Source organism: Psammomys obesus, unplaced genomic scaffold (assembly GCF_907164565.1).
Source record: "Psammomys obesus unplaced genomic scaffold, mPsaObe1.curated_primary_1811, whole genome shotgun sequence".
Taxonomy (NCBI): Eukaryota; Metazoa; Chordata; class Mammalia; order Rodentia; family Muridae; genus Psammomys; species Psammomys obesus.
In genome coordinates this window covers 6,295,635-6,308,147 of record NW_026592732.1, presented here as the reverse complement: position 1 = coordinate 6,308,147, position 12,513 = coordinate 6,295,635, and positions in this window count along the sequence as shown.

Below are 12,513 nucleotides of genomic sequence, written 5' to 3'. Positions count from 1 at the left end.
TGGTAAGCCTGCTCCCCACCTCAGGGGTAGGTGATTAAAGAGCCAGCCACTGAGTTCATGTCAGAGACAGTCCCTGTTCCCATTAATTAGGGAACCCACTTGGACACTGAGCTGCCATGGGCTACATTTGTGTAGGAGTTCTAGGTTATCTCCATGAATGGTCCTTGGTTTCAGTATCCATCTCAGAAAAGACCCCTTTGCCCAGACTTTTTGGTTCTGTTGCTCTCCTTGTGGAGCTCCTGTCCCCTCCAAGTCTTACTCTTACCCCCTTCTTTCATAAGATTCCCTGCACTCTGCCCAAAATTTGGCTATAAGTCTCAGCATCTGCTTTGATATCCTGCTGGGTAGAGTCTTTAAGAGGCCCTGTGTGGTAGGCTCCTCTCCTGTTCCCTGTTTTCTCCCTCTTTCTATTGTCTGTCCGGTTTGCTTTTCTGTGTAAGGATTGATCATCTTATGCAGGGCCCTCCTTCTTGCTTACGTTCTTTAGGTGTACAGATTTTAGTATGTTTATCCTATATTATATGTCTAATATCCATTTATAAGTGAGTGTATACCAAGTGTGTCTTTTTGCTTCTGGAAAACTCACTCAGGATGATCTTTTCTATTTCCCACCATTTGCCTGCAAATTTCATGATTTCCTTGTTTTTAATTGCTAGTAGTATTCCATTGTGTAAATGTATCACAAATTCTGTATCCATTCCTGTTGAGGGACACCTGGGTTGTTTCCAGATTCTGGCTATTATGAATAAAGCTGCTACAAACATGGTTGAGCAAATGTAGAAATGTTCAACATCCTTAGTCATCAGGGAAATGCATATCAAAATGACCCTGAGATTTCACCTTACACCCATCAGAATGGCTAAGATCAAAAGACTCAAGTGACTACACATGCTGGAGAGGATGTGGAGAAAGGGGAACCCTCCTCCACTGCTGACAGGAATTTAAACTTGTGAAACCACTTAGGAAATCAGTCTGGTATTTTTTCAGACAATTAAGAATAGTGCTGCCTCAAGATACAGCTATAGCATTTTTGATATATAGGCATATCCAAAATATACTCAAGTATACAACAAGGACATTTGCTTTTTTTTTTTTTTATAGAGAGATTAGAACTGAGTTTAGGTGGTGGAGACATCACGAGATCAACTGTAGTGACCCTGTCTTTGAGTGTGACATCCTCTGTGGTTTGGGAGGATTCTCTGTCCTTGCAAGGCAGCATGAGCCAAACACTGAATTACCTTCATGATAGGCTAATAGGATGTGAGGGGAGACCTGGAAGAGGGGAGACCAAATGTCATTGACGTTTGCCCTAAAGTACGTAGCCAACTCCCATGTCTGATTTCACTGATGCTTCTGCCCTTGGCTGTGCTGGGTTCAAGCATGGCCTGAAGCCATTTCATGCTGAATAGGACCTTGTCGGGCAACGTCACACCAGTACAGAGCCAGTGAAGACCTGTTATAGTTCATTGTGCAGGATGTTTTCAGCTCTGATAATTAGATACCAGAATTTGGTTATGAGTAAATGAAATAATAAATGAACAGGTTCTGGGTGAAACAAAGGCAAAGCAGTTAATGAAGACGGTGGTGTCAGTATTTACGATAGTAAATTGATAGGAACTTTTTAGGTAGCAAAGTTGCCAGTTGTGGATTCTGAAGTGGAACTGGAGTTGTGTTTTGTGGTCTTGTATCCTTGGGGTAAAACATGTTTCCTTAGAAGGAATATATGATTAGAAAGTGTATTCTAAAAATGTACTAAAAGGTAGAAATTTAGCAAATGCTTTTATGAGTATGGATTGCTTTATTAATTTACTTATTTTTGTAAATAAGTCTTTAAGAAAGACTCTTAAAGACTCTCCTCTTATTCCTTTTAAATTGTCCAAAGGTTGTTTTGGTAACAGATATGCTGCGTGGAGGAAGAAAAAATATAAGCAAAGGCAGAAAGTATTGGTTCAAAGTCCAGCTCTGAAGGAGGTCCTGGGGGAACATTCCTTTTGAGGTTCATAAAGCTACAGTATTAAGTATTCATGGGAGTGTCAGTAGCCTAGGTATCAGCAGCCTGACCAATGCTGCTAGCCATTCATCAGCTGAGGATGGATCTGGGCTGTGCAGAGAACATGGTCAAGACAGAAACCATGGAGAAGTCATGTTTTTTTTTTTTTTTTTTTCCATGTGGGGAAGAGATGTCAGCTGGAACTTGCTGTCTCTCTTACACTTTATAAGAACTGTCCTAGGTGATGTTTTTGGCATCCTGAGTTTCCCCTTGTGTCAAGTGTTTCAGAGGTTCCAAGCTCGATTTGATCCCAGAAGGTTGTTAAAGTGAGCTTATTAAGTCAAATTAATGTTATGGAAAAATAGAAAAAATAAGATACTGAATGTGTGAAGGAAAATACTGTTTAATAAAATGTGACTGGTTTTGAGAATGTATAAGTATGATAGTGGGTTAGAAGATGTGTTTCTTTTATAAAAGTACTTCTTACATTCATTTGTGTGTGTGTGTGTGTGTGTGTGTGTGTATTCTCTCTGTTCAGCACATGGACTGGAGTTGACTAGCCTGCATGAGGTGAAGGCTGCTTAACTCACAAAGCTGAGGAGGTCTCCCTGTTGCTGGGAAGTGTGCTGGAACCCTATAGACATTGTAGAGGTCATGGCCCTCGTGGTGACTGTCACATCTCATGGGCCTATGAGGCTCTTGTTAACCCCCTGTGAACAATCTAGAAGGCATTTTGAGCCTTCATCCTGAAAGTGACATGAAGGTCAAGAAAGCTTATTCACCTCTTTTTGAAAGCAGACATTTTCTACTTAAACGTATACCTCTGAAATCAGCCATGCCTTATTAATCTACTCCACTAAGAATTTCAGCGTTTTGGGGAGATGTGGATTGGCTGTTAGAAAAAAGGACAGTTGAGTGAGTTTGTAACAGAGAACAAAGGTTGTCATTTTGGTTTTAAGATGATAATATGTAAATTTGACCAAAATGTCAACTAATAAAAAGTGGAGAAATTGAAGTTATATATGGGTTAAGAATTTTAAAATGTGTTGCAAATGAGAAATCAAAATAGTCCCCGAAGAACAAGAATTGGATTAAACTAGAATCATCTAATTTACCCTGCCATAGGGTGGGTAGTAATTTCTCAATCTTTAGGACCTTTATAAATACTGACTGTATTGTTCAACAATAAAAAGGTGAATGGTACTCTGGAAATAGGCTCAACTAAGAGCACATTTGCTGTCCTTCAAGAGCCCCAGAATTCACTATGCAGCAGTCATGTCATTGGCTTATATCTGACTGTAGCTCCATCTCTGGAAAGTCCAATGCTCCTTTGTGGTCTTGGCCAGTTCTGCAGACACATGTGTACTCACATGTAGAAACACAGACATAAGTGCAAATAAATCTGAAAATGGTGTGAACTAGAGAGGTAGCTCAGTTCATAGAATGCTTGCCTGGCATGCCCAGGGCTCTGGATTCAATGTCAGGCACCACATAAAACTGGATGTGGTGGGCCATGCTGAAACTAGCTCTCTGCAGGTGAGGGCAAGAAGATCAGAAATTTAAGGTTTGACCATACAGGGACTTAGAGGCTCCCCAGGGTCCAGCATATCTTGTCTCAAAAAGCCATAATCAAATAAACAAGATGTGAATTAATACTGGAATACTGTGTTGAACAAAATGTCATGTAAATTAAACATATTAGCCGTGTGTATTTGTTAATTTTCTGTTCTGTGCAAAGCAACTTATGGGAGAAAAGGTCTTCAGAGGTTTAGTTTCAGGCACAGGGAGAGGAGGGCACAGTCCATCCTGGTCTGGAAGGAAAGGAACAGAAGCCTGAGCCCTTCCAGACAGTCAGGTCGCAGGAAGATCACATTTCACATGTGCAGGAAACAGATGGAGAGAACAGGAAGTGGGGCCAGGCTACAAAATCTCAGAGCCCACCCCCAATGGCATGCTGACACCAGCAAGGCGTACCACAGAAAGTTTCTGCAACCTTCACAGCTAGAGCTATCATGGAGCAGGAAGGATATTCACATAAATGAGCCTGTGAGGAGTGGTTCTCATTTGAAGCCCCAGTCCATGTGCTTTTATGTAGAGTACTTGTTTTAAAGAGTTCTGTACTGGATAGATCCTTTTTCATTAAGGCTTAAACTATTTAGTGAGTGGCATTTGAGATGGCAGAAGTAGAGGGAAGAACTTCTTGACAGCTAGCTCATGGTTTATGTGATTTACAAAAAACAATGATTACCTGATAGACAGACAAAACAAAACAAACAAACAAACAAACAAAAAACCGAAAAAAAAAAAAACCTGCACATGACTGAAAAGACCCTGAAAAGACCCATGGCTAGTTAAACCAGCAAGAATGACACTGTTTGGTGCCTGGTGACCAAAAACATTCCAGGGGATGTCTAAATGACTTTTCCCCTTCTTGTTCTTTCTTCACCACTAGATATTCTTTTCTTTTAGCTGAAATACTTGCCATGTGCAATGTTGTCAGGAAACAGTTACACATGCTGTGCACATAGATATAGATTTGATATAGATTAAGACTGTGGCTGAAACGCGTCCACTTTAAGTTCTGTGGGAAATTTTGGCTGTCATAATTATTTAGCATTGGTTTCTGTGGCAATAGCAGAAAAATGCGAGGTGAACAAACTGATGGATTCAGAAGAATGAAGAGATCAGCTCTAATGGCCCGCAGCTGGCCTTCCCTGGGTCACATTCTGGCATTCTGCTTGTGTAGCTGCCTGTGTGATGCTGGGAGCTCAGATCTGTGCTGCGTCCATGATCCTGCCACCTCTCCTCCCTCTCTTCATCTGTCCCTCTCTGTCTGTCTCTGTCTCTGTTTCTCTGTCTTTCTGTGTGTGTCTCTCTGTCTCTCTCCATCTCTCTGTGTCTCTCCATCTCTCTGTGTGTGTGTCTCTCTCTCTGTATGTGTTCTCCTAGGCTCACAGTGATAGGTGGTGAATTTGCTCTACCAGCATTCACTATCCTGTGGATTTTACACATCTTGAATCTGTTATTGAGCATAAAAGAACAGTGCAGCCATTTCACATTTACAGAGACAAGCACTTGGAAAGAGAGGAGGACCAGAGAAAGCTTATCAGAGAAGCTATTTATCACTTCTCAATTCCAGGCAGTGTCCTTCCAAATTCCTGCTGTCGGCTGAGTCACTGTACCCAGTACCCAATCGGACTGCTGCTGGAGCCAGAGTTTGTAACCTCAGCCATCATTGCTTTAGTGGGGGATCATTGTTCCTCCCTGTATCTTGTCTGGGAGGTGGCAGCCACAGAGAACGTGCTGGAATTCTGAGCTGAAGTGGGCTCCTTGTATTTCGTCTGTGGCCGACTGTATAGTCTGTGTTTTTCTCACCTGGAATCTCACTGGTACAGGAGGCAAACCATGCGGGCTGTCCACACAGGAGAGTGGTTTGTGTAGATGAAGTGGAAAATTTCAGTATGTCCCTCCTTAATTCCATTCTTCAAGCTTCCACTGGCTTCTCAGAAACTATATATGAGTTAACAGAATTAAAGTAAATTGGAGATGTAAGGTGGAGCCCAGGAGACTCCAAGGATGGGTTTTTTTCCATGTAGTTATTCTTATAACACTAGGAAAAAGTGGGAAGAGAATTCATACAGATGGCTGCTCTGATGGTGGGAAGATAATTATTTTCGTTCTGTTTTCCAAACTTTCTCTAACATTTCAGTACTGTTTATGCAATAATGATAATTCTTAGTAATAACAGAACTGTTTTTCTCATGGGGAATACAAACTTTCCAAGAGGAAAATTCCAGCTTTGTAACACTAACATGGTTAAATTCAAAATCTAAAGGAATGTTTAGAAAATGGTAAACAAAAAACAAAACAAAAGAAAATCTTCACAGATCTAAAATGACTTGCACCACAGCTGAGAAGGTATTGACGGTGGGGGAGGAGAGCCTGCTTCTTTAGGGAGAGCTGACCATGCTTCAGTGGGCTGTCCCACAGCCAAGCCTGTATGAGCAGCGCAAAATGAATTCAGTGAGGTATGCAAAAGAAAAAGGACATGACGTTAAGGGTGGGGTGTGAATCTACGAGGGGTTAAGGGATGAAATTAGTGTAACTATTATCGAAATACATAGTATGCCTATAATAAATCCTCAAAGGATTAAAAAAATATATAAAAGAGAAAAAATCTTTAATGACTTCTGATATAAATTTTATGTAACTTTGTTGTTTAAGGTACTGCTTTTTTGAAAGCTTATTACTGATTAATTGTGTTTATTTCACATGTAAGCTTTTAACAATTTAAAATATAAATGTACACCAATCTTTCAGTTATTCTTTTCTTACAATGTTTTACTGTGAACATTTTGAGAATATTCAAAACTTTTACAATTACAATGTACTACTATATACAAGCTGAGGTTCTATTGTTATATAGCTTTTTAAAAAGTTTTTCTAAATTGAGTCAATGCTACAGTTTCAATGTAACCTCCTTTCCCCCTCCTCTTCATACATTTAAGTTTCTTCTGTTAAAATGTTGCATTAGCTATAGTTCATTTGTTAAAATGAGCAAGTCAATTTATAGATTTCTACTAAGGAAAGTCTGTAGGTTTCATCCTATCCCCTCTGTGTTTTAGAGTGTCCCAAGTCTGTCATACTTCAGAGGATGGTTTCATAATTCTTCATTTTCCTGAGTGCCACGGACTTAGACCCATACGAACTATAGGCTTTCTCCATTGGTCTCTTACTCAGTTGTATTCATTTGTGATATAGTAGCTCTTTTAGTGTTAAACAACCCTCTGCTCTCTGTATGCATGCCGATTAGTGTGTCCACTTTGTCTTCTTTCTTACATGTTATACATCTTGGTTACTTACATGTTTTGCCTCTTACGAGAAAAGCTACAATGAAGATTTGCCTGCAAGTCTTTTCTTTTGCCTCTTGATGGGGTTCAGTGCATTGATTGATTTTTAATGATTTAATATTTTAGAATATATTTATTTAATGTGTATATGTGTTTGTCAGTGTGTGTATGTGTGCAGCACTGTGCATGCTGGTGCCTATGGAGGCCAGAAGAGGGCACCAGATCCCCTGGAACTGGGGTTTTCTGGATGATTGTGAGCTGCCTCGTGTTCACTGTTGAAGATATTTTTATTTACTAACCCCAAACAAACTAAACACCAGTTAACTTTATGTCCCTCTTCTGCTTCCTTCAGTAATTCTCCAAACTTTCTGCATTTGTCCAACCATTAACTCCAGGTAAACCTTACCAACAGTAACAAGGAAATTATCTTTAGTTGCTCATTAAAAGATTGTGTTAGCCAGAGAATACCATTGCTCCTTTTACATGAGTTACATTCAGTAAATTATTAAGTATAATGGTTAACATTTATTCATGCATATGTAAATTGTAGTTTGCCAAAAGAATTCCAGACATCAAAAAAAAAAAAAAATCTGGCTGGTAGTGACTTGGGCCTGTAGTCCCAGCTGTTTAGGAGGGTAAAACAAGAAAATTGCAAGTCAAGGTGAGCCTAGGAACTCAAAGTGAGTTCAAGGCCAGCATAGGCCACATAATGAGACATTGTTTCTGAATAAAAAGTAGGAAGATGGCTAGGGATAAAGCTTGATGATAGAGCAATTGTCTAGTATGTGTGTGGCCCGGGGTTTGATACCTAGTGTATTAGTTACTGTTGCTGTGCTAATCCACCATGACCAAGACAGCTTATATAAAATGAAGAGTTTACCTGGGTTTATTGTTCCAGAAATAGAATAAGTTCATCATGGCATGGAGACATGATAGCAAGATGCAGGCATGCTGTCAGGACCGTGAAGTTCAGAGGTTACATTGTTCACCAGGTAGAGTTCACAGGAAGTAGGGCAAGACTAGTAACAGACCTTCCCTCATGACATACTTCTACTAGGAAGGCGCTGACTTTTAAAGATTCTACAGCCTCCCCAAATGGAACCACCAACTGAGGGCCAAGGATTCCAATATTCCAGTCTATGGGGACATTCTTCATTCAAACCACCATAAATAGTTCAACAACAACAACAAACAGAACAGAGAAAACTCCAAACTTTGACAATTACAACATAAAGAAGTCACAGGAATTACTCTCTGAGGGCATTGCATTCCAGAGATGGACTTTGCCTGGTGTCAAAGCCATTGGCAAGATCTGCATAAGGGAAGGAGTGGTTGGTTCCTTCTGATCAAGAATAGCCCTTTGAGATGAACCACAGACTTGAAGACATCAAGCATGCATGTGGAAGCTTGATTTCCTTTTCACTCAAGGACCTTCAGAAGTCACGTGTTGTCCATTACACCTAGCTACATCTAACATATTGCAAGGTTTTCTTCCCTTCAAAAGACTTACGTAAGGTCTTTTTTAAAATTTTAATTGAAGATTTTGTTATAATTATGTCTGTATATATGGCATGTGTATGTGAGCATGCATGCCATTGCGTTTTTGGAGGCCAGGGGACAACTTTGTGGGTAGGATTCTCCTTTTTCATCTTTACATGGCTTCTGAAGAATGAAACAGGCACTCAGGCTGGACTGGCAAGTGCTTTTGACTGTTGATCCATTTTGTCAGCCCTATAACTAATAGTTACCTGTGCCCCTGTGTTATTTTCATAGACTTTAATCCTATTTAAGCTCTCATCTTTAAGATGATTTTTAAGGTTGGAATACAAAACAATGAGTATCATCATGGCATCCTCATCTGTGTGTCGTTATACATTTTTCTTCTTTATCTACCTTCCCAGTTCTTATTTTCACTTTTCAATAGAATGCTTGTTTGTAAATAGTTCTAAAGTGAAGTAATGATGTGTTTGGTGCCTCTTAGAAGCCAGATTTCTTTCCGTTATTCTGTTCTTTCAAAGTTAGGACTGTATCCTGCTTCTAAGTGACTGTGGGCTATTTGGGAGCAAGAGGTTCTATAACTTCATACCACTGGATTTTGTCATCCATTTCAGGGACCCTGAAAGCATTGGTGAGAGTTAGCTAGATTCCCGAAGGCACTGGGTGCCTGCTGTTCACTCCCTCACTTTCAAGCTGCTAGAGAAGACTGTCGGTGTTGCCTCTGTGACCAGTCAGTAGTCCTTAGGATGCCTGGCTCAAAGTGGGCAGGAACAGCCTAAGCTGGTGATTTCTGTCAAACTGTTCAGATTGAGTTTTGCAGAGGAATCTGCTTTTTAAAGAAAGCTGAATTGCTCTTTGGTTGCTTTTCCTGCATTTTGTTCCCATCTCTTTATATCACCTTTTACAATCTAACATATTATATATCTTGTTTAACCTTTTTTTTTTTTTTTTTCTTTTGAGACAGGGCTTCTCTGTGTAGTTTTGGCTATCCTGGAACTCACTCTGTAGACCAGGCTGGCCTTGAACCCACAAAGATCTGCCTGCCTCTGTCTCCTTAGTGCTGAGTGTGCTGGGATCAAAGGCTTGCACCACCACCACCTGGCTTTTTTTTTTTTTTTTTTTTTTCTTTTGAGACGGGTTTCAGATGACTTAGTCCAGGTTGGCTTTGAGCTTGTTATGTGGCCCAGGCTGGCCTTGAACTTGTGATTCTCCTGGTTCATCCTCCTGAGAGCTGGGATTACAGGTTTGATCCATTGCGTGTCTTTACCTCTTTTGTTTCCTACGTAATCCCCAGTACCTAGCACCGTATTCAGTAGAGGCTGAGTGAGCAAAGGCTGAGTAGCAGTTAAGGGTTTGAAGTAGGCAGATAGAGTTCTTATGCCATTACCCCTGCAAAATCATAACCACAGATACATTGCCATTATCCTGGCTAGTTTTATGTCAACTTGAAACAAGCTGAAGTCATCTGACAGGAGAAGACCTTAATTAAGAAAATGCCTCCATAAGATCCGGCTGCAGGGAAGCCTGTAGGACATTTGCTTAAGTAGTGATCAATTGGGGAGGGTCCAGCTCATTGTGGGTGGGGACACCCCTGGGCTGGTGGTCCTGAGTTCACTGTGAGGAAATAAGGCTTTTCCTCCCCACATTGCTTTGGTCATGATGTTTCATCACAGCAGTTGGCACCCTGACTATGACAGCCACAAAGCCAAGAGCTGTAAACGTGGGCTTGTAACTGCATCGGGAACAATGGACCATGCTCATTTACCTGTGGAGAGTCTGTGAGTTCCAAGGTACATGTTAGCGCCCTTAGGCTGGTTTTGGATATGACAGGGGGGTCGTGTGGTAAAGTCAGACAGTGAGGCCTCCAGAAGAAGTCCCTGAGAAAAAAAATAAAAAGGTCTGTGAGCTGCATCCTTGGTCTAGTGAGTGTCTGCCTTGTTCATGGTGTTCCTCTCCACCAAGACAGTTATGCCTCAATTTTGCAAAGGAAAAAAAAAAAATCTCCAGTTTCCTCCATGTTGCTCAGTGAGACCTAAAATTTTGAAAGATGCTTCACGTGCTGATTATCTAACATTAAGATCTTGATTCTGTTAGGGCACAATTCATAGTCATTAGCTAACCTCAAAGACTGTCAGATTGGCTTGTTCACATACTTCCTGTTACTCATAATGGATCCAATCTCCATGGACCCAGGCAACATACGGTGTGTAAAGCCTGGGATTTAATACATACTTTCTCTTGATACAGACTTAGTGTGGAAATAGTGGAGAGGAGCTTTGATTCTGCAGTTCACCTGCTGAATTCAAATGTAGGTGCAGACTCCAGCCGGCTGGGCATCTACACTCAGGCTGGTGAGGCGATTGTACTGAGCTCCTGAGAATGCTGTGCAGGTGCAGAGCAGAATTACTCAGCTCTTGGCAAAATGCTTAGCACAACCTAAAGGCTTAGTAAATATTTGCTTAAATACACACACACACACACACACACACACACACACACACAAACACGCACACAGACACACATTTGGCAGAGTTTATGGTGAAGAAAAGAGAAATGCTTCCTTATGGGGTTTAATTCTCAGTATACGCTTGGGTGATGAAGGGATTGCTGAGTGGAATAACAAAGATATTGGGATAAAACCCAAAATTTCTCAGAGATCAAGCTTTTCTTTATATATATTGGCATATGCTCACACACACACATTTGAACTCACTTTCCCATTGGTTTATGTTCACCACACATGGTACTGGAGTACGTTATGACATTTCATATACCTATATGCTCAACTTTGAAAACCCCTTCTCCTTTCTTAGTTACTTTAAAATATACTTATGCAAATTAATTATTGGCAGTGCCTTTTACAGATTATCTCACAGCAAAGTGTCTTCCTGCAGTCAAAGGTTCTTGAGCTGCTTTCTTTTAAAGAACTTTGTCCTTGGACCACATGCTTTAGTGGTTGCCTGTAGTGATTATCTTTAACCTCTGTTAGAGCTAGGAGGAGAAAAGGTCAAATAAGGAGCTGCATTTCCTGATTCTAAGGGCGCAGCCCTGCATCCATCTGAAAGTCTCAGACGTGAGCATAATTCCTCAAGCTTTCTCATTCGCTTTGGAATCTATGGACTTCTATGAGTGTGTAGCTCTAACCTGTATGTTTAGAAGCTTTTGTGTATTAGCTGGTTTGGGCTTTCTTCTAGAACACTATGAGAGAAAAAAGAAATGATGACATTTTAATACGAATATTTAAATATTCTTCCCAAGTTATCACTAAAGCCACTCTTACAAGCAGTCGCTTGAGAGGGCATGGGTTGGGCAGGGGCCTCAGGTTATCTCAACACCTTAACAATGGCCTCCCTCAAATTCTCCTTTTTAAAGTCACAGCAGCAAACCTTACAGTCTCTTCTGTTGTGCAGGAATTTTGACACCCCTGAACTACTGTACAAGTTTTTATGTTGATACCTGTGTTTTAGATGTGAAATGCCCCTGTAGGATTCTTTTCTTGAACCTTTGGTCTCCAGGGGGTGGTTTTCTATAGGGAGGTGGGGCCTAGCTGGAGGAAGTGAGGCCCTGTGGGAGAACCTTGAGGTTTATGTCCTGACTTCATCCTCTGCTTCCTGGTCTAAGATGTGAGCAAGCAGCCTGCCACTCCTGCTTTCGCTGCCACAGCCACAGCAGCTCCTGCCACCATGCCTCCCTCATGAAAATGTGCTGTAGCCCTCTAAACAAGGAGCCCAGAAAATCCCGCCTCGCCCTTAAGCTGCTTCTTGTCAGATATTTGATCACAGTGATGAGACACATAGGACTCGATTTACAAAGTTTTGGGCCAGCAAAATGGCTCAGCAGGTGGCTCAGCAGGTGGGTCCGGTCCTGGGGCACACATGATGGAAGGAGAGAGTCCTCTGACTTCACACATGCACTGTGGCACTTCTATGAACACACACACGATAAATAAATGTTTGCAAAACTAACAAGAAGAAAAATCTTAGAAATGGTTGGAGTGTGTGTGGCAAGCTGCCCTCAGCAGGGTAAAGGCACTTGCTGTCAAACTTACTGACCTGGCTTTGGTCTCCATGAGCCACATGACAGAAGGAGAGAACCAATTCCCCTTTGTCCTCTGACCTCCACATGTATGTTGTAGGGCTCTGTACACAGACACACACACACACACACACACACACA